The sequence below is a fragment of the Alexandromys fortis genome, unplaced genomic scaffold (assembly GCF_014885135.2).
Source record: "Alexandromys fortis isolate MF-2015 unplaced genomic scaffold, M_Fortis_MF-2015_v1.1 scaffold_190, whole genome shotgun sequence".
In the NCBI taxonomy this organism is placed as follows: Eukaryota; Metazoa; Chordata; class Mammalia; order Rodentia; family Cricetidae; genus Alexandromys; species Alexandromys fortis.
In genome coordinates this window covers 163,228-188,206 of record NW_026068059.1, presented here as the reverse complement: position 1 = coordinate 188,206, position 24,979 = coordinate 163,228, and the positions used below count along the sequence as shown (strand labels likewise).

The 24,979-nt window shown below is 41.2% G+C and overlaps 1 long non-coding RNA gene across 2 annotated transcripts in view; it reads right to left on the bottom strand.

Moving 5' to 3' along the window:
• Positions 1-24,979, bottom strand: part of LOC126487385 (uncharacterized) — a 155,529-nt gene that overhangs the window by 16,349 nt on the left and 114,201 nt on the right. The window lies entirely within an intron of this gene.

The window sequence follows — 24,979 nt, the reverse complement described above, 5'->3', positions numbered from 1 at the left end:
TTACTGGTCACAGTGGTCAGAGCTAAGAAGGGAAACTGTATGTGAGTTACCTTTCCCACAGTAACTTAGATGGGAAGCTGATGGTTATCATCATTTTACAAAGCACATTGCTAGTGTTTATAGTGGTGCCTCTATTGAGAGGTGGAGGAAGGGGACTTTAGGAGACTAGTAAGTCCCGAGGTTTCCTTGGCCTGAACAGGACCAAGGCCCATAGAATAGGTTTCATAAAGTGCATGGTCTCTTGGCTTCCTGCTTTTTGTCACACAAGGACATTCTGCTCCTCTGTATAATCCATCTCTCCTTGGACACTGCAATTGTGGCCTCCCTGATCTCCAAAGCAATGAGAGATAATTTCTGATTTTTATTGATAACTCAGACCAGGGTTGGAGAGATGTTAAAAGCATTTGCAGCTCCTGCAGAGCACCTGAGTTTGGTTCCCAGCACCCATGCTGGGTGACTTATATCTACCTACAATAATTCCAATTCCAGTGGATCAAATGCCCTCTCCTGGCCTCTTAGGCAGCTGCACTCACATGCACAGACGTGTGTGTGTGTGCAAATAAGTAATAATTAAAAATAACTCCTAAAAATATAAATAAGTAAATAACCCTGAGGGTGCTACTGTGTTATAGAAGCCCAACACAGAACAAGACACATCCGTCACTCTGACAATCTCTAGATTTTTCTTTAAAAAGTATCGAAAAGAGAAAGTTAAAATTTCTTAAGTTGTAACTATCATCTTTGGCATCTTGGACCTAGAAGCAAAGAACCAATGTGATTCTCCTGGATATCATCTCCCCTTCATTGTCCCTACCTCTTCCCTTCCACGATCCGCTTTGCCTCCGCTCACCCTTGCTCACCCTTCTTTGTACCCATGTACTAGTGGCTTACGCAGGCATCAGGAGTTTACTGCCAAGTGTTCAGCCCTGGTATAATATTGGGCATAGGGATATAGAGAAAAATAAAATAAATAAGTTTACGCATTAGCTGAGAGAACCAGGGTTTTTTCACAGAAGAAAGAAAATTCTGTTGCCTCATCTCTGTAAGAATTCCTATCCATTCCTAGTCTACATCATAGTCTCCTTGCATTTTATGGATTTGTGCATTTAGTTCTTTGCTTCCCTATGAGCTGCAAAGACCTCAACAATGAGGAGACTCTATTTCTCCCTCATGTCCTCCAATAAAGAGCCATCCAAAGGTTCTGCCCACAGTGATTGTGATCACCAAGCATAGCGGACGGTCTCAAGACCATTTCAATGAGTGAAACCCTCTCTGAACTTCGGGGCGCAACCATGGCTCAACCATCCTGGCATCTAGAGCAGTGTCCATGACTTTATAGATGCTCAGTAAATCTGAAGGTAAAGAGGACAGAAGCAGAACGAATGGATGCTCTCAAACACGCCCCAAAGCGAGCAAATGAGCTCTTTCAGTGGATCCACGATGCAGCGTTCACTGAATACACATTGAATCGAAGTGTGCATGCAATCCCCCTGCAGATAGAAGTGGATGGCACACATACCCACTGGCACTGCCGATGGGCAAGGAGAGAATGACACCATCACGTAGGTGTTAATGAGGCACAAAGTGGCAGTGAACGAGTAGGAAAAGACGAGCAAGGAGAAGACTAATGACTAGTCAACAGACCCATCCATTCTTTCAACAAGGAACTGCTTACAAAGACAAATCGACTTCGATATTAGTCATTCTTTATGCTGGTAGCTTACCGTGTTGCCAAATTTTGCTATAGCAAACAGACATCTTTCATGTACGGTGATATTGACACTGCCAACCCCAAAGCCTCAACATTCCCATTTGACTGACTCACTGGACAGACTCAAATGCCTGTGCTCAAATGTGGCCTGACCTCCTTGACCTTGGCACCAGCACAAGCAGTGTTCCAGTACGTTCTAGAGAGTGTGAGGCAGCAGCAAGCTTTTGTGTCACTTTCTTTTCCCGTGGAGCCAGCTCTTGTCATGCATCTGCCACTCGACGTATTGTTTCACACCAGGCCGTGAAGCTCCATCAGGAATCGTAGAGAGGATAATGAGGCAGGGCTTGAGAACTTATCAAGAAAAGCACAGGAACTTGAAATGCCAAGTAAAAATGACTTGGAAATGGAATAGAAATGAGTTCCCATGTTGACATAAAACAAAAAAAAATTGAACTCAAGTACAAAGACCTTGAGAGCCAAGGTGGGTAAGCAGAAAAGCAAGGCATTTCGACTCACAACTCTTTGGTCAGACAGTGTCTGCACTGTAACATGCCATGCCCACCCTGGTCTGCCTGTGGCAGAGTGTTGCCACAGAGCATAACCTTCTCACCTAGGAGACAGCTTTGTGATGGTTTTCTTAAAGAGCAAATGGGAAATTTCAAGAGCTCCCCTGCATGGACACAGCTTGAGGACCTCTCCATGTCGGTCTGTTCATAGGAGGAGTGTGAAGGAGCAAGAAGGGAAGCCTTCAAATGGAGTCAACAGCAAGTATGCTCTGTCGATGCGCCTCCTAAGATGAGCTCTTTCCAGAGGTGCAAGAAGCACACAGGCATCCAGTCCTACCCCAGGGGGTTAGTCTTGTATGACTTACTCCACTTCATCATGCTTACTCTTTCTTATCCAGATGTGCTGGGTTAAAGAGCAAGTACCGTCACCCTGTACCTCAGAGAAGCAAGTGCCTCTGCCTTGACTGGACCTCAAAGTCTTGAGTCAGGCAGACAGATGCCATTCTGCCTTGGCTTCCTCTTTTGACTATGGAAGATAAAATTCTGATATAGTGAAAGGACAAAAGGAAATAACCGGTTGCAGGCTGAGCTTCTAGGGGATTGGTCTATGTTGATGGATAATTGCAAAAGCTAAATGCTAATCAAAGGGCAAGTTACACACATTCACAAAGGTCCACTTAAAATCTCACACCTGTTTCCTCTAATATATTTTACAATATTTTATTTTTATTTTTGATTATGTGTACATGTGTATGTCAGTGTCTGGGTATGTACATGTAAATACAGTTTTCTATGGTGGCCAGAAAACATATGGGACCTCCTTGCACTGGAATAACAAGAAGTCATGAGCCACCCAGGGTTAGGTGCTGGGAACTTAACCTGTTTCTTCTGAAAGAACAGCATGTGCTCTTAATCTCGAGCCATCTCCACAGCCCCTGTTCTAAAATTTCTCTTACACACACACACACACACATATGATATAATGGTACTTTCTTTCAGTGATCTATCAATTAGCTGAGCTCAGAAATATGTTAAACACATGTTTTCATGATGTGGCCTAGGGTTGCATTTACATTTTCTGTATAATATAAGTGACTTTATTTTAATGTAATGTAATGTTATAGGTATCCATCTAATACACATTTATCTGCTATCTTTTGTAGATCTGGCAGTAAGCTAGACCACACATACATGGAAAGACTTTTTATAAATAGTATTTACTGATGAAATTAAGATAGAGATTTTGTGAATATAGAGTTAAGTTTGAACAGCATATCACATTGAGTTTTCATAACTTAAAATTTTCATTATTAATATGCTCTATTAATTGTTTCTTAACTTGAAAAAAATGGGATTCCCTGTTACAATTTTGCATTTACTATGAAAATATCAGTTCAAAAAGAACGCGTAGCATAAACTGGTGGATTAGAAGCTGCCTCTATGTGACTCCCTTCAAGAAAAGTGCCAATAAAAAAGAACTGGCTCTATATCAAAGAGAGAGGAGGTGCTTAGGGAATTCCCAACCCCAGTAATAGAACGGCTGAAATTTACCAAGGAAAGCATGCACAGCACACCAGAAAGAAGTGAGTCAAGGGACCACAGCCTAGCTCAGCAGGTACAGTGTTCCTCTAGGTCTTGAGATTGGTCCCAAGTACTACACAAAGTAGTTGCCATGGGCCATAGCTGCAATCACACCACTTGAGAGCTGGAGGCAGGAGGATCAGAAGCTCAAGGTCATTCTTAGACTTGTACTGAAAGTGAGGTCAGCTTGAGCCACACGAGGCCCCATCTCAGGAAAGAAAAAAAAAAAAAAAGAAGCCAATATAGACACGGTTCTAGGCACGTGATTCCCCAGAGAGGTGAGGAGGCACAGGCGTCATTGGAAAGGTAAGGCAATGGTGAAAGGACTCTCAAATCTCTCCTCAGAACAGGTTCAGCGCCCTCACAAGCCTCAAATACAACTGTAGGTTTGGGTGAGAAAGTCATTCCTTCTACACATGGATGAACAACTGAGAGAAATCTCACTTTTGAGGACCAGAAAAGCTTACCTCATGCCCTGATATCTGAATTCCAAGCTTTGAGGACAAGAAAAACTTAGCTCATCCCCAACCCCTGCATCCCAAGTTTTGAAGACTCAGAAAGCTGCTACTCCAACACCTTTTCTCTCTGTGTTTTCTCCTTTTTCTTCTTTCTATACTCAAGTCAAGATTTCTACTTTACCATTTAAAAACCTTGTTTTCATGCCTCTCCATAGTTTCATCAAAGTTTACTTGCCTGTTTGTTTTCATGACCCTGTAGTTTTTGTTCCTTTTCTTTCTTTTAGTCTTCCTTTTTATTTTTTTATCCTGTATTCCTGTTTTTGTTCTTTTCATATACTTTTTCTGGTTTTGACCTTACTCTGTTTTTTACTACAGTTTTTATTTTTCTTGTTCTTCCTGTGTGTATCAATTGTTATTTTTGAACCTCCTCATTGTTATGATTTTTTTTTTTTTTTTTAAAAGTTTTTTCTAATGTCTTGACCTTTTCTCTTCCCTTCCATAATACTCCTCTCTACTCTTCTACTTCTTATTTTCCTCTATGTAACCTGATTTCTCCTTTATTTCTCTACTTACTCTGCCTCCTTCTTTTACCTCATTCATTTACTATTTCTATATTTGTCCTAAATAATTGCTAAAGCTTTTTCAATTGCATAAGTAAGAATGATGTTTTGTCTGCATGGGTAGATGTGCACTGTATGCATGCAGTGCCTTCAGAGGCCAGAAGAGGGCATCAGATCCCCTAGAGTTAGAGTTAGATGTGAACTGCCATGCTGGTGTTGGGAACTGAACCTAGGTCCTTGGCATACAGAGAATGTCTTCTTAATGGCTGAGCCAACACTCTAGCTCATACATAACTTTTAGCTTCATAGCACATTCTGTGTTGGGTTTGCTGTATTCTGGTCATTGGCTGTGGTCTTTAACCAATTTTGTTTATTTCTGTATTTACTATGGTTTGGTGGTTGCTATTGAAGTAGTTTGCTTCCTCCTCTGTAAGTGGTGTAGGAGATTGAGTCCGCAAGGAAAACAGGGAAGTATAGAATGATATTGAGCTCTGAAAGTAAATAACAGCTAACCAAGATTCCTATACCCAGCAAAACTATCTTTTAAAGTTGACAGAGAATAAGGATATCTCAAAAGAATTATGAACTAAGACTACCCAGTGAACACAGCAGAAAATATTTAAGGAAATATTAAACATAGAGAATGGAGGGCAGTGTCTTGACCATGAAAGCATAGGGAACAAGTTTTTTTGTTTTTTAAATGAGAAGCCTAGATTAATAAAAGAGAGCTGGAAACAAACAAACAAACAAAAAGCTCACCACGTCTAGCACAGTAGTAACCACCAAACTTCTAATACTAACAAGGGGGAAAAGAACAATAAATAAACAGTAAACAATCAACAAAATAACAGGAACAGGAGACACCTTTTAATAGCCTTAAATGTAAACAGCCTCAACCTAACATCATGAAGAGATACAGAGGAGCTGCTAGGATCTACAGCAAATCCTCCTATCTGCTGTCTCCAGCAAAGGAAGCTCACTGGCAGAGCCACCCACAGACGAGAGTCAATGGATGGGAGGTTACTACTGACAAATGGAAGCTGGTGCCGGCACGCTGATACCTGAGAAAACAGACTTTAAATGAAAATTAGTCAGAAGAGACAAAGAAGGCCATTGTATGTTAGCAAAGAGAACAACTCAAGAGCTTTAACAACTGTGAAACTGTACAGCAAATGTTGGGACTCCTGATTTTATAAAACAAACACTAATGAGCATAACAAAAAACATATGTCCTGATATAATAAAACATGGTGACCTCAACAGCCCATTCCCTTCTTTCATAGGTCTTTAAAACTAAATGCAGAAGCTTCAGAGTTGAGCAGAACATCAAACAGACTGAACAGGCTTCTATCTCTCTTCCATCTAACAGATAGAGGTGCACATTTTTCTCGACATCACATGGAACATTCTCTAAATACAACACATTCCAAGTCACAGAGTGACGACTCACAAAAACAAAAGAATCTGAAAAATTTATTGCATGCTATCAAATTGGCAGGGTTAAATCTGGAAATCCACAGCAAGAAAAGCACAAAACTAAACAAACGCAAAGAGATGGAGCAAGATGATCTTGAGTAATCAGTGTGTCATTAAAAAAAAAAAAAAAGCAAGGAAGAAATTTAAAGGTTCTCAGAATCAAGTGAAAATGGAAGCAAAGCCTACCAGAGCCTCTGGGACAGAGCTAAGGCAGTTCACAGAGGACCATTTTGGCTATAGAAAGCACGCATTTAAAAAGCAGCAGGATCTCAAATTAACCTAACAGTGCATCTCAAGGTCTGAGAAAAACATGACAAAGCCAAACCCAAAAGCAGTAGGAGGCAAGAAATTATAAAGACTAAGCAGAAATATAAAAGAATAAAGTCTAACCTCTCAAGATATAGAATCAATCAAATATAAAGTTGTTTTTTTTAAAAAAGCACAAACAAGATTGACAAACTTTTAGCTAAGCTAACCAAAAGAGAGAAAAGACTTAAATTATTGGAGTTACAGATGAAGGAGAAAGTTACTTGAGATTCCAACAAACTCCAGAGGATTGTTATGGAATACTTGGAAAATGTACAGTTAAAAAAATAACCTGAATATCACAGTAAATAGATAAAATTGAGGCTAAAGAATGAATATCAACAAAACCAAGACAAAAAAATAACCTGAAAAATCCAGAAAAAAATTCCTAGACACATAAAATTCATCAGAACTATATCAAGAAGACAGAAACTATCTAAACAGATCTATAGTAAAAGTGAGATCAAAATGGCAGTCAAAAGTCTCTTCAAAAAAATAAACAAATAAAAATAAAAAAAATAGAAAAAGCTTGAGAGAGAATAAAATCTTGCTGAGTTTCTACCAAACCATTCAGGAAGAGCTACCATCAATGCTCCTTAGACTGCTACATGAAATAGAAAGGAAGGCTTTACTACTATCTTTATATACAGACAGTGTCACCTCGCTATCAAAACTGGATCAAGACACAAGAAAAAAGCTACAGACCAGTTTCCCTGATGAACCTGGACACAAATAAACATAATAAAACAGCTGCAAATCAAAGTCACGATCAGATTAAGAAAGCTGTACACCATGACCAAGTTGTTTTTATCCCGGAGATGCAAGGATGAATCAACACGTGCAAACCAATAAATACAATACAACAAACAAACAGACATAAAGGCAGAAATCCCAGCATCATCTCTACAGTTGCAGCACACTGCTTTTGAGAAAGCTCAACATTCCTTCATGATAAATAACCCCAAGAGAAGGAGGACAGGAAGGAACAGCTGATGTGGGAGTGTCATATCAATCTGTTGATTTCATTGGTTGAGCAATAAACCAACTGCTTGGCCTCATAGCTTAGAACATAGATGGGAGGAGAAAACAGAATAGAATTCTGGGCAGAAGAGGAAGTGAGGTCAGACTCTGCTCTGCTCTGGGGAGAGACGCCATGTTCAGCTCTCCCGGGTAGACACGATAGCTCTGCTCTCTGAGGCACACGCGATGAAGATGGACATAGGCTAGAATCTTCCCGGTAAGAGCACCTTGGGGTGCTTACAAACAATTATTAGAAATGGGCTAGTCCAGGTGCGAGAATTAGCCTGTAAGGGCTAGAGTTCATGGGCCAAGCAGTTCTTAAATGAATACAGTTGTTTGTGTGTTGTTATTTCTGGCATAAGCTAGCAGGTGGCCGGGGTGCTGGGGACGCAGCCCTGCCGCAGCTCCTAATGCAACAAACAGCTCTCGATATTATAAAGTTTACAGATAATAAACCTATAGCTAACAGTGTATTTACCAGGGAAATCTTGAGAGTATCAGGAATGAGATAAGGGCACCTAAAAAAGGAAAAAGCTAAAGTTTTCCTATTTGTGGCTAATGTGTGGCTCTGTGATGCCAGGCAGAGAGGAAGAGTGTGGGGGATGGATAGGAAGGAGACTGGCAAAGTGTAGGCAAGGGAGATGGTGAGATGGACGGGGTTGGTAGATCAGAGTAGTGACATATATGTACATGTACACACGAACACACACACATGTTAAAAAGGAAAACAAAATCACCTCTCCATGGCCAATTCAACCCAGCCGTTGAAATTCTCTGTGATAAACAATTCACACATGGAATTGGTCCTTCTCAGGGGTTGTCATATGACCATGACCTGAATTACAAAGGCCCACCTCTTTAGGATCCTCAGTAAGCCAGTAGCAGTGACTAAAGGAACAGCAGACAAAACTGTTAGTGTCCTTGATCATGACCTTGAGGCTCTGGAAAATTGGTACAAACAGTTCTGAACCGAGTAGCCATTTTATGCACAGCCCATAGCCCAGCAGGTTGCCACTCTCTAACTCTGTCACCCTGACACGGCCATCTGCAGCATCTGTGATCAAATTTATTACACCTAAAATTCCATCCTTATATAAGAATCACTCATTGTTGGTCCATAAATCCCAGATCCTCACAGAGCCAAGGATAATCAAGACTTAAAAGGAAGGGGTCTGGATGGATATGAATATTGCCTATGGCTCTGTGAGGCCGAGTTCTGAAAAATCTTTGGCCCTCATATGCCCCTCTGAAGACACTGTCATTTCTCCACTTCCCGTCTGTGTCACTGCTATCAAGGGGACGATGTTCTAGGAGCCGTAGGCAATCTGTCTTCCAGAAGGTCCTGTTGGAGCTATGATCTCGGTTCATTCCAGTTTACGTGTCTCCTCGTGAATTTCAGCTTGCTTGCCTCGAACCATAAAGCAAAGCCTTGACTCACGCTACTGAAGCCCGATAGAGATCAGTGTAAGGCTGGAGTCATGCATCTCTGCAATGAAGGCTGGAGAGCTGCCCTTTCGATCTTCATATTCATGCAGCACTTTGAACCATCTGGAAGATTCCCTTGACTTACAGTCTTAGACTGGAAAAGCTGGAGCCTTAGCCAAGAGCAAAGAAAATCCCATTGGTAGGTAATAGAAGAAAGCAGATTTGTCTGAGGTATGGTTGGATGAGGATGAACATGGCAGGAGAGGCTATGGGAAGGATGTCATCCCCTAACCTAAAACCAAGGCCAGAGAAATTAGCTACAGTTTTGCTCTGGCAAGGATTGGGAAAATTCAATCGGGGTTAGCAAATATCTGAGAAGGTTTAACTCTGTGACCTTGGGCAAACAGTCCCCTCCTCTGGGTTTCCATCTGTACTATTCAGGAACAGAATACAACCTTCTTCCTGCACCGCCAGGCCGAGATGGAAGGTAGAAGAAAAGGCCTTTGAAGCCAATATAATTACTCCTCTGTCCAGGGAAATATAAACAACAATAACTCCAACAGCCTTCAGCTCTGCTTCTGAATGAGGTCTTTGCTGCAGTTTGAGAGGTAGAGTAGCTGGGTCCTTGGGGAAAAGTTGAACGTGAAATGGTAAGCCATGCCCCACTCGCTTGGCTTTCATTCTGTTACATGGAATCACGATTAATACAAAGGACATTCAATATAATTTCAGAGTTTACTAAATGGCCACCATTTGCCCAGGGCTGCAGAAGGCCCTGCAGGGGTAAATAATGAGTGTGTGATATATTCAAAGAGTTTCCAAGGGTCAAAAGTTTGTGTACTCTGGGTACAAAATAAGCTATTATATTTTTAAAGTCTTTAGATGAACATTACTTTGCTTCACTAGTATAAGGAGCTTAGTCTGAACCACATTTTCTGCTGTTTCTGTCCATGCCAATATATACTACATGCATTTGATTTATCTTTGCTTCACCCATCTGGAAGAAGCCTCATGTTGGTGGTTAAAGGACGTAAATTGATTTGAATTCTGGTTGGTTGCCGCCTCTAGACGAATAACCAAGAAACACGTGAATTCTCCTGCAATTGCACACTTGTATCTTTCAAAGTTCAGCTATGTATGATAGGAATGCATACTACATGGGGTGGGTTCTGGATACCACCCTAGTTCCTGAATGGCCCCTTAAGGATCACCAATTCTACCTCAAGTTAAATCCCAGCAATGTGTTATTACATTTTGGTACACATTTATCTGTTTTATTTTTCTCTTTTGTGTTACTGTACATCTGCATGTATTTGTGTGTGTGTGTGTGTGTGTGTGTGTTTCTGAGGCACCCATCTCATTTTTTTGAAGCAGGGTCTCTCATTGGAAACTACGGTTCACTAATTAGCCTGGGATGGTTGGCCAGTGAGCCCTAGGGATCAGCTTGGCTCTACCTCCCCAGTATTTCTATTACAAGTGCACACCACCATGTTCAGATTTTCACATGGATGCTGGGGATCAAACTGAGGTCCTCAGAGTTGTAAGGCAAGCATTTTCCCAACTGAGCTCTCTCTCCATCCCATTTTTTATATTAAGGTACCAAGAAGACGATCAGTTACATTGTCCTCCTTAGACTACTTCATTTTTATTTCATGTTTTCTAAGACTAATGAGTAATCAATGTATTCTAAGTGGTGATTACTTCTGAACTATGTCTTGGCTGTAAAATGAAACCTTTAAAGAAATAAAGTGATCCATATGATGCCTGGCACCTGTCCTCCATATTCTGGATGGTTATGTTTGTATGTACTTTCAACCATATTTACACGAAAGCACTAGCATGCCATAAAGCACAGAAGTCACATCAATAGGATTGTACAGTCACATTACTTCTTTTTTTAGGCATCTCTTCTCCAATAACCTCAAGTACTATTTGGACCTTATATGTTCAGAATTGATCAAACTCTTTGGCCCTTGAACTGTGAAGACACCTCCATGTCTAGTGTTCCAATGACTACAATAAGATGAAAGCAGCGTGTATTTAGGATGACTGACAACCTTGGACTTTTCCGAGACTGAATCGGTTCCTAGAATATACTTCTTGCCATAGGAATGTTCTGGGAAAATAGAGAACAAATTCATCTCTCTAGGGAATTATCATTTCCATTTGAAGGAACCACCTCACTTTGATACATACATCTCAGCACCCAGAAGAGCCTAGTGTGCTTGACACACACTGGATAAACAAGTTGTGCTGATTAACATCATTGTCAACTTGGAAGACTCTGGAATCACCTGGGAGACTGGCCTCTGGACATGCCTTGATCATGTTAACTGTGTTAGGAGGACATGCCCCCTGTGGGTGGCGTCATTCCCCATCAGGGACCTTTGACTGTGTAAGTGGAGAAAGGACACTGAACAGCAGTCTGCATTCTGTTCCTTACTTTCATCGCTCTCTGCTTCTCTACTGAGGATACACTGTGACGAGCTGCTTCAAGTCCCTGCTGCCTTGACTTCCCTGTCATGATGCACTATAGCTTGAACTGTGAGCCACAAGAAACTCAGACTCATTGAAGTTGCTTTTGTCAGAAAATCTAATCAAAGCTGTAGGAGAAGAAGCTAAGACACTGGGCAAGGCATTTTCTTCTTCTGTGCTCTGTTTCCTCACATGGAAATCAGAGACATGGCACTCAGTCCTCCATGTTCCAGAAATGCACCAGATCTCTCTTCCTCTATACCCCAAGTTCATAATGAACTTTGAGAAATCTGTGCCATCTTTTTGCCTTATTTGTGTGCTATTCATTCCCAAAGAGTTGCCATCAGTGAGCAGGTCCTTGTCTATACTGTATTATTCAGAAATGAAGACATCACGCCTTGTGCTTTAAAAGAGCAGAAAGACTGAGAAGTGGTCATTATTATGGTTCTCTAAACCCTACCAGTTACCCCGAAGATTAATAACCAGCCCCAATCCTGACTACAAACAAACTTGAATAAAGCTCAGGAAAAATGGCCAGTTGGTCACATTTCATATACAATGCAGGAGGGGCTAACATTTACTGAGAGCCTCCTGTAAGCAATGCCCTATGCTTGGTGCTTTAGATGGATTAGGTCAAGTCAATCTCACAAGAAAGCTTCTGTAAGGTAGCAACTACTGCTCCCGTTTCATAGATGGGGTCTCAAAGAAAAGTTAAGAGGGGGTGGATTTAAGTGCACACAATTTGATTCTAAAACTAGTACTTTGAACTGCCCATCATATCAACTTCTAAGAAAAACAGCTACACGGCATCCCTTTTGAACTATGCCCCCAATGCCTAAGAATACAGCAAATTCTAAGAGGTCAGACATAAGACTAACCTGTGAGGCCCAGAACACGTCTGTCTACCTATTTAGGTCAAAAGGAATGAGGCATAGGTATTAAAGGATCCGAAGAAGAGATTTTATCTGTTGATTAATTCAGAAGTGAGATAAATTGCCCTGCCAAGCTGATGTGTTATTTCTTCAGCACTTCCGTTTCCCTTTCTGAAAACCAGTAAAAATAAAACATCTTGGATATCCATGAAAAATGACTGCATGAAATAATAGGAAAGCACCATGCAAACTGTAAAGTACTTTAAAACAATTATACCATATGCTAAGCAGTTTCCAAAATAGCAATGCCTTCAGATGTCCTTGCAAAGCAAATGAGACCCAGCTGCTAAAATGTTCTGCCAAGGAGGAAACCCAGCTCTTGTTCAAGGGGAAGGGCACACGTCAGATTACCCCAAAGATGTGTTGCACAAGATGCAAGGAAGTCTCATCAAAATTTTTGGTGGTTAATTCTCAAAAATTGTCAGTGTCTTAAAGATCAAACAAGGCAGAATTTCCAAATTCTTTCACATGAATTTGAAAACTACCCTTGATTGATGCTTGCATAATAGAAATACAAATTATCCTCACCTATGGAGACTTGAGGTAGCCAAGTCAGGCAAAACTTCTTAATATCTCTCCAAAAAATAAGTCTGTTGGTAAAAATAAAGAAATAAAGGAAGACTTCTAAAGAGTATTTATTTTTGTGTGGGGGTATGTGTGTATGTGTATATGTAGAGGGGTGTTTCCATGTGTCCATGTGTTTGTGGATACACATATGCGTAAGGACAACCTTGGGTGCCATCCTCAGGAATGGCTGATCTCTCATTGGCATGGAGCTCACCAATCAGGCCCAGCTAGCTGCCTAGAATCCCAGGGCTCCTCCTGCCTCCACTCCCCCAGTGCAAAGATTACAAGCCTAAGCCAACATGTTATGCATTTTTATAGGAATATTGGGGTTTGAATTCAGGTCCTAGTATTCCTAGTGTTTACAAAGGAAACACTTCACCAACCTCAGGAGAATTTTTTGTTTTTATTTGGGTTCTCTTCTTTCTTCTTCTTCTTCTTCTTCTTCTTCTTCTTCTTCTTCTTCTTCTTCTTCTTCTTCTTCTTCTTCTTCTTCTTCTTCTTCTTCTTCTTCCTTTTTTTTTGATGGTTGTTGTTGCTTTGTTTGGTTGGTTGAGGTTTTTTTTCTTTTTAAGAATGAAAGTAAAGAGAATGAGGTGTCTCTGGAGCGATGAGGCTTTCTGAATGACTCAGCACTTGACAGGGGAGTGAGGACTAAAGGCAAGTGTTGACAGACGCTGAGGAGACTGAGCACTCCCCTAACTTCAGAACAAGGCTGAGCCACCCACCACAGGCAGCAAACACCAACCTTGTTGGAGGGACAGTGGGGTGGAAGCTGCCTGAGAATAGAGGAAATTGAGAGTGAACCACAGGTCCTTGGTATGACTTAAGATCACAGCCTAAAGACTAAACAAGCCAGTCTGGGTCCTGACCCTCTTCACCTTCTTTCATTCCCTCACTCTCTCGGACCTTGGCCGCTGGGCAATGTGATGTTAGGGGACAAATAAATCCTCACACCCACTCACTTGTAGCACAAGTATAAAATGCATGCATTTTATAAACAAATCTTGAGATGTGGAGGAGGGACGACCTTCGTTCCATCTGGAACCATGAGAATTCTTACTGAAGAGACCTGTTTCTGGATGCAAGAGCAGGAGGTTGTCCATAATGGATGAGAAGCAGACTTTAAAGTCTTTTAGGATAAAGAGCATCTCGGCCCCTAATTCGCTGGTCTCTATCTTCTACTTCTCTTAGACATTAAGCTCTGGGCTAAGACCATCTTTAGCGTTTCCTGCTGTGACTTGGCCTCCATATATGGGTGGGCTTGTTTATTTCCCAGCTGAAGACCTGAGAAAGGAGAATCTTCACATATCTGAGTTGTCCTCCCGGTTCCCCACTGAGCAGTCATAAAAAGAGTAAAGCACTTTGATGCTTGCCATGGCTTCTCCCATATGAGGTGGCCAGTTTCAGACTCGGTGTAAGGTTTCTTTTTCACATCTTGAAAAAATTGACTCAGAAAGGGTAAAATATGGAGGCTCACCATTTGCCTATTAAGTTTTCAAAGTTAAACCAGCCTCGGTCTGTTTTGTGTGCCACAATACAAGCAGGTGTGAAATACCATTTGTAAAAGGTCCTGTCAGCCAATGTGTTCTTCATTCATAAATGAACCTCTTCAATGTTCAACAACTTATTACCATTAATAAATGAGGTGTGACATCCTTCAAATTCTCCAAAAAGCTACAGAACCCTTTTTGTTTTGGCATTGTTATAGGAAGAGGGAGGAGATGTTCTGTGTTCTAGCAGCCAGCACAATACTAATTTGATGTTGAAAGAAGTTCTGAAGAAAACACCAGGTGGTTTTCTGGGACACAAGGGGTTTCCCACCCGATTTTCCTTTGTCTGCAAGCTTGATAAGTACCAGAGCCAGAGCACTCTGCACACTTGTTCAGAAATAGGGACTCAACTCTGTGACCAAAAGTGAAGCTGCCACTGCCTCCAACAAGCTGACTTCCTGGACCCGACTGAACCAGTACCAGTTGTTTGAGTCAGGGCTGGATTGAGATGAGCAATTCAATAACTTAGTGGAGTGAAAAGAAGCCAGGAGCTTAGGAATCAAATCCCTCGGTGACCTTGGTCAGGATTTTGCTCTTTTTATGGGCCGCTTAGTAGATAGGGTCAGCCTTTTAATTTACTTAACAATTTGCAGAGAGCTTTCCCATAGTAGTACTTGATCGTGTCTCCCCAACTCAATTTCTTCGTCCATACAACTGGGTTAAAGCTACCTATTGTACAGGCCTATCACAAGAAGCAAAACAGACGTGCATTTAAGATGCTTCCTCTAGGGTCTGCCACATGAGAGCAAGTGATGTGTTTGCACCTGTGTGGCTCGTGAATAGTTCTGTGGCTAAATCTTGGTTCTCAACAAAATAATGTTGGCTGCAGGAAACCTCCATGCCCACCTCTTGGCAATAAAAAGGAAAAATATCTAATGAAGGGCAGTTCCATAATTTTAACATTTCTACTGAGTATTTCCTAAAGAACTCAGGCTCCTTATAATGTTATCATAGTTCATTTAATGTTACCATGGGCCATGTACTATAATGTAAATATTTTAATACAATAATCTCATTTCTACTACAACCCAGAGAGTTCAGTGCTGACATGACCCCTCACCATTTTGCTGTAAACATCAATGTAAAAACTTACAACAACAACAACAACAAAAATTGGAGTGAGTGCGTGCAGGGGGATTGAGACCTGTTTTTCTATGTAGTCCTGGCTGTCCTAGGATCACAGAGATTTGCCTGCCTCTGCCTCCCGAGTGCTGGAGTCAAAGGTATATACCACCATGCCTAGTCTCCAACAGTATTCTTAAAAGAATCATCTCTATGTATGGATGTTTTATTATTGAGTTGTACTGAATACTTGAGTCCCTCTAGAACTCATATGCTGACATCCTAAAAACCTACAGTGAGGAGGCAGAGCCTTTGGAGAAGGAATAGAGCATGAGGACAGAAGCCTCATGAGTTGAGTAACTTTCCCTTTCAAAGGGACCCCGCAGAGTACTCTCACCCTCTTCCCACCATATTAATACAAAGAAAAGCTGGCCATTGTGACTTAGATGAGGGCAAAGCGCAGTAACCATACTGGCAACCTGATCTTGGGCATCTAGACTCTAGAGCCATGCAAAATAAATTTCTGTTCTTCATAAATCACCTAGCTTATGGTATATGATTATAGACATCAAACTAAAGTAATTACTAAACTTGTGAAGTCCCTTGCTAGATTGTACTTTACATAGTTTTTCAAGCAACTCTTGGATACATTTTCGGTTCCACAGAAAGCGACATGGTTTTTTCTCTCATCCCCTGCTTTTCTTTCTTTCCAGAGAAGCAATGTTTAGGTTAAAAGTTGTCTGCCTGTCTGTTTTTGACTCTCTCTCTCTCCTTCCCTCTCCCCCCTTCTCTTATTTTACTATGTTCATTTAGATTTCCTGCAATGTGCTGGTCAACCAGGCTGCCCCCAATCCCATGATGGTCCTCCTTCCTTAACCTCCCTAGTGCCACCAAGCTCCTCTCTCTCTCTCTCTCTCTCTCTCTCTCTCTCTCTCTCTCTCTCTCTCTCGTCACATAGCTGTCCCTATCTTTAATGTAAGTATATGTACTTGTTGTGGATACAAATACCCCAAGCTCTTAGCTTCTCATTTTTCTTTAAGACATACAATCGTATCAACAAAATAACTACACAGGAAATGACAAGATGGCAGACGACAGTCCCTTTGTTGAGAGGATTGTTGAGGGAAAGAAATCTCACTCAGCTTACTCACACGTGACATGATACAGATTACTTACACGTGACTGACATGTAAATAACACTGTCCATATCCATGCACACAAATACCAGACTTGAAAACTCTTTATGTAGAGATCCCTGGTTATTAATAGCTGTGAAGATTAGCAGAGCATTCTCGACTCTGTTGGCTGCATAAATGTGTGCCAGGGAAGAAGAGGCCTTAGCCGAAAAGACATGGACTCCCTTCTGAGAAACCCTAGTCCACTGGTCCACTCAGAAAAACGCCTTAAAAAGGAACATTTGTGGCATACTTTCTGTGTTATGCTTGGCTTTGCTCTATTTTTTGAACAAATATTTGTAGAGCCTTATGCTTTGGCCATATTTTCTTTTGAACAGTTATTGAGATTTTAAGAGATAATGTTCCCTACTTTGTGGGGAAACTGAAGGAACACAAAGAAATTGTATACAGGGTCTCAACCCTGTATCAACTCCCCTACTGGTGCTATTCCTGACACTGCTATTGGAAATATACAGCTTCTCAGATGCAGCCGGATCTGTGTGGACACTAGATACCGTCGCTGTTTGCCAACCCAACAAGATTGCTCCAGGAATTTTCACTGTCTGTACTAGAACACAAATCCATCTTTGTCTGCTCGAACACCTGTATCACCGCATGCACTACAATTTCTCTTAACTACACTCAAACAAGAGAAACTTGGGCTTTTTTGCTTACTTGTTTCTACCTCACTTCTTTATCTCCTTTTGTAGGTAGCTCAAAAACCTGGCTTTTCTTGAGGGTTCCAAGTCTTACTGCATTCTTTCAGAATCTACTTAAGCCAGGCTTTCGCCATCACCCTTCCATCCAACCATATTCTTCTTGAGATGACTGACATGTCCAGCTGTGAAGGCTCACCAATAATGTTCACGCCCCCTCTCACTGGCTACATCTCCGGTGTTTGATGCTATCACTTATTGCCCTCTACTTGAGACACGTCCTCTCTTTTGTATTAATATATTGATTTTTGTGTGCATATGTGGTGGGAGGACAGTATATGCATGTGTGCATGAGGTTCATGCATGTGTGTGGATATGCACAGCCATGTGTGCACCAGTGTGTGCACACTGGAGACAAGAAGACATAAGGTGTCTTACTCTATCATTCTTCACCTTAACCCCTTGTGACTGGGTCTCTCCTTGAACTAGAAGCTTCTAATTTTGTCCGGGCCAGCTAACCAGTAAGCTTTCAAGATCTGCTTGTCTCCAGTTCACAATTCTAGTGTTACAGTCACATGCAGCTATGCCAAGTTTTCTTGTTTTTCTTTTCCATGGTTGCTGGAGATTCAAACTTAGGTCCTCATGCAAGCAAGGGCTTTTACCCATTGATCCATCTCCCTAGCTCCCAGAAAGTCCCTCTCTTGACTATCAGAATAGTGAACCTCGTTAGTACAAATGGCCACCTCTTAGCATCCAATAGTGTCTTCCTTTTCTGCTTTATTTCCTTCTTTTCTCTTTCCTTCCTCCTTTCTTCCTTTTCCCTTCTTTCTTTCCTCCATCGTTTCTTCTTTCCTCCTACCTTCCTTCTTTTCATTTTCCTTCTCTGCTCCTTCCTTTCTTCTTCAGTCTTTCCTTTCTTTCTTCTTTCTTTCCTTCCATCATGTTTACTTGACTTCATAATGTTGAAGAAACACAGTACCGAGAGTCCCTGTCTTCTCTGTTTAACTATATTCACTCCCTTAGTAATCTCATTCCGTCTAACAAGTTTTAATGTGTAAGAACCCCTATACCTCCACTTTTTTATTCGTTTTATTATCTTTTATTTATTAATTTTGTATGTGTGTATGAACATGTGCAAGAGCAGGTACACATGTGCATATGTGTAGGTCAGAGAACAACTTGCATGGATTAGTTTATTCCTTTTACCTTGTAGGTCATGAGGACCACATGGAGGATGTCAGCCCAGGTGGCAAGTTATTGAGCCAGTCTTGCATATCTGACTCCCCATTTTCAATGCAGAAATACTCAACATTGCTTCACATATACACAATCTGCAACATAACAGCTTCAATCAGCTCTCTGACAGTCATAGGAAATTTTATGTGTCCAAACCCAGAATCCCAGTATTCCCACAGCCACCTTAATCAATAATGATTTCATACCTTCAGGTCATGACACCAAAGCCTGCCTTCGTTTTGTAATCTTATACTCTACATCCAGCCTATCAAGAAATCCTGTTAAATTGTACTTTCAAAATGAAATGGAAATCAGGCAACAGCTTGTCACCTCCAATGGCCAGCCCAAGACCAGAATTACTCTTGGTCTAGCTAATTACATAATCTCCCAGCTTCTTTCCTTGTCCTACTGGTTCTAATTCCCACAGATTTCAGCAACTCCTTCGGGCAAAGATAGCTCTTCCTTAGCACATTACAGTGACTCTGGCTATACTCATGTTAAAACTTTATTAATGAATTACAAGCTACTGATTTCCCTTTGCAGACATTACTTCAGTCAGCTGGCCTCCTTGCTGTACTCTAAGGTACCAAGTACAGCCCTGTCTTTGGGCCTTGGCACCTGATTTTTTTCTGTGTGTCTGTGACGCTCTGCACCAGGCAAAAAAAGTTTTGACTTTCATTTCCTCAGGTCTTTGCTCAGGAACACCTGTGAGAAATTGTAACCAGGCTCTCAACCCCCTTGCTGCCTCCATAGTCTTGAACCTCATTTCTCACATTGTCTTTTTTTCTTTCAATTCAACATCCATCCGCTGGTTAATCATTCTTGTAAACTTTCCACAACTTAGGAACTTTACACAATGCAATAAGCTAAGACGAGAAAGTCTCAACTGAGGGATTGCACAGACTGTAGTGACTTACAGACCTGTCTGCAAGGAATTGTCTTGGTTGTTGGTTAACATTGTAGGCAATGCCACCCATGGGCAGGCTATCCTGGGTTGTATAAAAAAGCTGGCTAAGCATGAACCAGAGGAAGCAAAGCATTAATTGCATTTCCTCTATGAGCTCTGTTTCGGTTCCTGCCTCCGGTCCCTGCCCTGACTTCCCTCAATGATGGGCTGCCACCTGGAAGCATAAACCAAACAAACCCTTTCCTACTCAAGCTATTTTTGGTCAGAATGTTTTATTACAGTTACAGAGAAGCAAACTAGAGCAACCCACAACCAGAAAGAGAATATAGTGATTTATGTGTTTGGGGTGTGTTTACCATCTATCTCCCTCTGCTAGGATGCAGATTCAGCAAGAGCAAGGGTTGGTATCTACCTGGATCACATCTTTTCTTTTTAAGTCAGATTCTTATTTTACATAGGCACATACTATTAAATGCAGCATTGGCTATTGAACTGAAATCAATCAATGAAATGGGTTTTCAGGGAAAAACCCTGATTTTACAGCATGTGCCCAGGTGAAATAAGAATCTGACTCAAAAAGGTTTGATAGGGAATTATAGTCCATTGTCTACTTTGATGTAAAGTAAGATGAACAGATATCCGAATATATGTCCATTTGTTGGGAAAGAAATTATAAGTCACTAGTGCCACAAATCATTGGCAGCACACAGGGGCATACCCTCCCTCTGTTGCTGTCAAGATTCAGGTGACACTATGTATTGTGACATTAATTTGTAGCATCAGGTTGTAGAGAGCAACCAATAGCATTGTGTGTATAGGCATTTTCCATTGTGGCCCTTTAGCCTCTAACAAGTAAATGTGACCCATTCCAGGCACTAAGGTTTCTCTACAAATAAAGCCCTATTGCTAAAGTCAACACCTAGATATCTCATTGAACATGTAGAATGGAGCTGGTACCTAATTAGAGCCTTTACACCTACTGACTATATTCATGCTACTAGAAAGTACTACTAGAGGAGGAAAATGAATACCAATGTAACCGCTAAACCCTTTGTCTACAATGGGGACCTGTCTATATGATATTCTGGTGCAATAGTGGCACAGGACTTGTGGGAATAACCAACCATTATCTAATTGGTTTTAAGGTTCACTCCATGAGCTGGATCCCATGCCTGACACTGCCCAGGTGACCAAGAAACTGGAACTACATAGGCCATGGAACTAAGGGCAAATCAAACGCTATTGTTCTGCTAAAACATGTAGGAATACAACGACTCTTAACAATGTCCTATTATAGCTGCTCATCTGGGTCTTACACAGCCATCACCAGAAAAGCTTCCTCCTATGGTCGCAGGAAACAAATACTGAGGTCCACAACCAGTCACCGTACAGAGGTGGTGAGACTTTGTAACACTCAGTGCTAAATGGGATGTATCCATCAAACCCCTCTACTCATGACTCAAGACCATTTGTAAAATGCAGAAGGACGATTGTGAGAGTCTGTGATGCTGGAAAACAATGAGGAAGAAATGTCTTCTAGAGACAACAGTACTGATGCACATTTGAACTCCCAGAGACTGGTTGCACACACACAGGGCCTTTACAAGGCCAGGCTGGGCTCCCATCACTGAGACGGGGAAGTGGACATATCTTCCAGCCCTAACCCAGGAGCTACCTCTAATTCACCACTCACAAAGGAAAAACTCATTTTCTCCAATAGCATCTCACTGGGTATACAAACCACACTTAAGAGCAGGCCCCATGCCCAGCAGTAGAAAGTCAACTCAAACTCAATGATACTGTTTTCAGAGATTTCTTTTTGTCTCATAATGCTTTGTCTGGGAATTTTTTTTACCTTATTGGTCTTTTGCTCCTATATTATGGTTTCTGGTTGTGTGTTTTTATGTATTTTATGTATATGTGTATATGCTTCTTGTACTTTTTCTTTGATTTTCTTTTTCAAACTTCCCTCTTTTTTCTTTTTCTTTTTTTTAAATATTTATTTATTATGTATACAATGTTCTACCTTCCTGTGTCCCTGCAGGCCAGAAGTTGGCACCAGATTTTATTACAGGTGGTTGTGAGCCACCATGTGGTTGCTGGGAATTGAACTCAGGACCTCTGGAAGAACAATCAGTGCTCTTAACCACTGAGCCATCTCTCCAGCCTCCCCCCCCCCTCTTTTTTTCTAAAGAGAAAAAATGTATGGAGATGAGCAGATGAGAACAATCTGGAAGAAGAGGGAGGGGAAGTCATAATCAGTATAAAGTGTATGAAAAACCATTTTCAATAAAGAGAAACCATCGCAACATGAAAATCAAAAAATGGTAAGAAAGAGAGAGAGAGAGAGAGAGAGAGAGAGAGAGAGAGAGAGAAAAGGAAAGGAAGGAAGGAAGGAAGGAAGAAAGAAAGAAAGGGAAAGAAAAGGAAAGGAAGGAAGGAAGGAAGGAAGAAAGAAAAGGAAAGGAAGGAAGGAAGGAAGAAAGAAAGGGAAAGAAAGGAAGGAAGGAAGGAAGGAAGGAAGGAAGGAAGGAAGAAAGAGAAAGAAAGAAAGAAAGAAAGAAAGAAAGAAAGAAAGAAAGAAAGAAAGAAAGAAGAAAGAAAGAAAGAAAGAAAGAAAGAAAGAAAGAAAGAAAGAGAAAGAAAGAAAAAGGATTCTGGCTGCTGGTGCCAATTTTCAGTTGAGTCAAGGACGAGTTTGGACAAGATGTGCTGGCTGACTCGTGGAATCCCAGCACTGTAAGAATGAGGCACGATCATGCGTCTGAGGTCATCTCAAACTGTGTAGTGAGTTCCACGACAGTTTAAGTTCAAAATGAGGCCCTGTCTCACAAAATAACATACAAAAGACAGACAGACAAACAAAAGAATGAGTTTGGAACAGACCACATTAATGAGTTCTACAAAGTCAGAAGAAGCTGAAAGCTTTATTTAGAAAAAAAATAAAGTCACCTCAGGAAAAAAAATCACAGCTTATGGGACATTGCACTTAGTATCATTGGCATGCATGCATGAGTGTATGAATGTGTGTGTGTGTGTGTGTGATATGTGTTCATGTGGATGCGAATATGTACGTGTGTGGTTGTGAATGTACATGTGTATCCATCCACGTGGAGGATGAAATTCAATGCTGATTGTCTTTGTCAGCGTTCTCTGTGTTTTGAGGCAGAGTCTTTTCCTGAGCCTACATGTCACTGATTCTTCTAGGGTATATAGCCATTGAGCTCTAGCAATCCACTTGTCTCCCCCTCTCCCGGGCATAGACTATCAGTTTTTCACATAGGTGCTGGGTATCTTAACTCAGGTCCTCACACTTGTGTGGTAAGCAGCCTCCAGCATCGGCATCTGAAGAAAAATCAAGGAGCACTATGCTCTCAATGAGTGACCCTATTCATGGTTTAGCATCTCCAGGAAGCTTGTTCTTTTATTGAAATTTTATTTTTATTATCAGTACTGTGTGTGTGTGTGTGTGTGTGTGTGTGTGTATGTATGCATGTACGTGTATGCACATATACACACTCATGTTGGGGCACAGGGATATGCATGTGGAGATCAGAGGACAACTTTCAGAAGTTGATTCTTTCCTTCCACTGTGGGTTTCATCAAATTCAGGTCCCCAGGCTTATGCAATAAGCACTTTCATCCCCTGGGCCATCTCACCAGCAAAGGGGATCTTGTTCTAGTGGCCATTTCTTAGTATCCAGCCTGCCTTGTAAGTAATCAGAGACTGTGGGGATAACACTCAAATTGTACTACGCCTTCCAGGCGATTCTGATGTCTGATCATGCTTGTGAACTCTTAGAACACGACTGGTCCTTTGTACCTCTGCGATGACTCTCTTGGTCAGGCCACATTAAGTCGCCGGCTTCTTTCACAGACAAGGGCGATAGCTTTGCTATGCCATCCAGCACCCAACAGTGAATCAGTGAAACTTCTCTCCTGCACTAACCTTAGTGGATACTCCATCTGGGTGTTGCTACCTCATGTTAATGAGAGTGGTAGACAGCTCACATATTCCAGAAACCTAATTTAACTGATTTCACAACACTTCTGTCTTGCTTGGCTCCAGGCTCTTCCTGTTAAGATTTATGAACCTGAATTTTAAGAAGCCATTTCTCAACCTATCTTCAAGTTGACAATTTCATTGCACCAGTGAATATGACCGCACTGGAATGTGGAGCAGGGGGGATTGTAATTGAGGGTTGTAAGAATTTGTCAAGTAACTGCTTACTAATTAAAAATGCTGACCCACAAGTGAGTCACCAAGAGCCTCTTTGCTTTGATTATTCACAGGAACCCCATCCGTTGGAGAGTTATTTATTTAAGGAGCAGAGATTTATTCTGTCTACAATAATTATTCTCAAAGGCCTTGCTTCCTGGGACTCTCAGATTCCCCTTAGTCCTTTAAAGGAAGCCAAAGGCCTCATCTTACAAATGACAAAGATCGGTCAACCTACTGAAGGCTCCATTGCTGTGGACAGAGTCCCAATGCTGTCTCAGAGGCTTTTGATTGTTTTTCAGATGTCTCGTCTACGTAATAAACATGTACTAAATATCTGTTCATGGCCAGCTCCTAGATTTGGGGATGCAGATTTATAAATGTCTAATATGGTCCTTGCCTTGAAGGGGTTTAATGACTGAGACCCTGTCTCCTTGATCTGTAATATCTATCTTTGGCTGATCTTGAACTCCAAAGAAGCAATGGAAGGAAAGATAAACATTATTGATTTCTAAAATAAAAAAAAAAAACACTATCAGAAAGGCAAAAATTTCATCACAAGGTGCCCAGTGTTCTCACTCTGACCACCAGTCACTTGATCAAGAACATCTTGATGATAAAGAGTTTAAGAATTCTGAACTGTGTTGGTGGTAGAGAGCTTTACTGGCATGTGTGACACCTGGGTTCAATCCCCAGGGCAATGCTGTAAAATATAAAAATAAATAAAGAAAAGTATTATGTCATATTCATATTTTATATTCATATATATACACATGTGTATAATTTATAAATGCTAAGTTTGTAGAAAGGCAACTGAAATTTGAACTAAAAGTCAGCAAAGAATGAAAGTGAACTTTGGACAAATTATATTTTGTATATACACACACATACATTTAAATAGATTTCAAACAGAAAGACATGCTAGAGGGGGTGTCCACTCTCTTCTTCATTATTTGAGTATGATGTTGAGTTCAGAGGTCAATGTTCTTAAAACACTAGTATGTCATCTTTGTAAATGCTCACATGAAGTCAATAAAATCTGAGGAGAAGGGCGGGTCTCCACTCAGATATATACTGGCTTTAGAAAAAAAAAGAAAAGAAGCCGGGCGGTGGTGGCGCACGCCTTTAATCCCAGCACTCGGGAGGCAGAGGCAGGC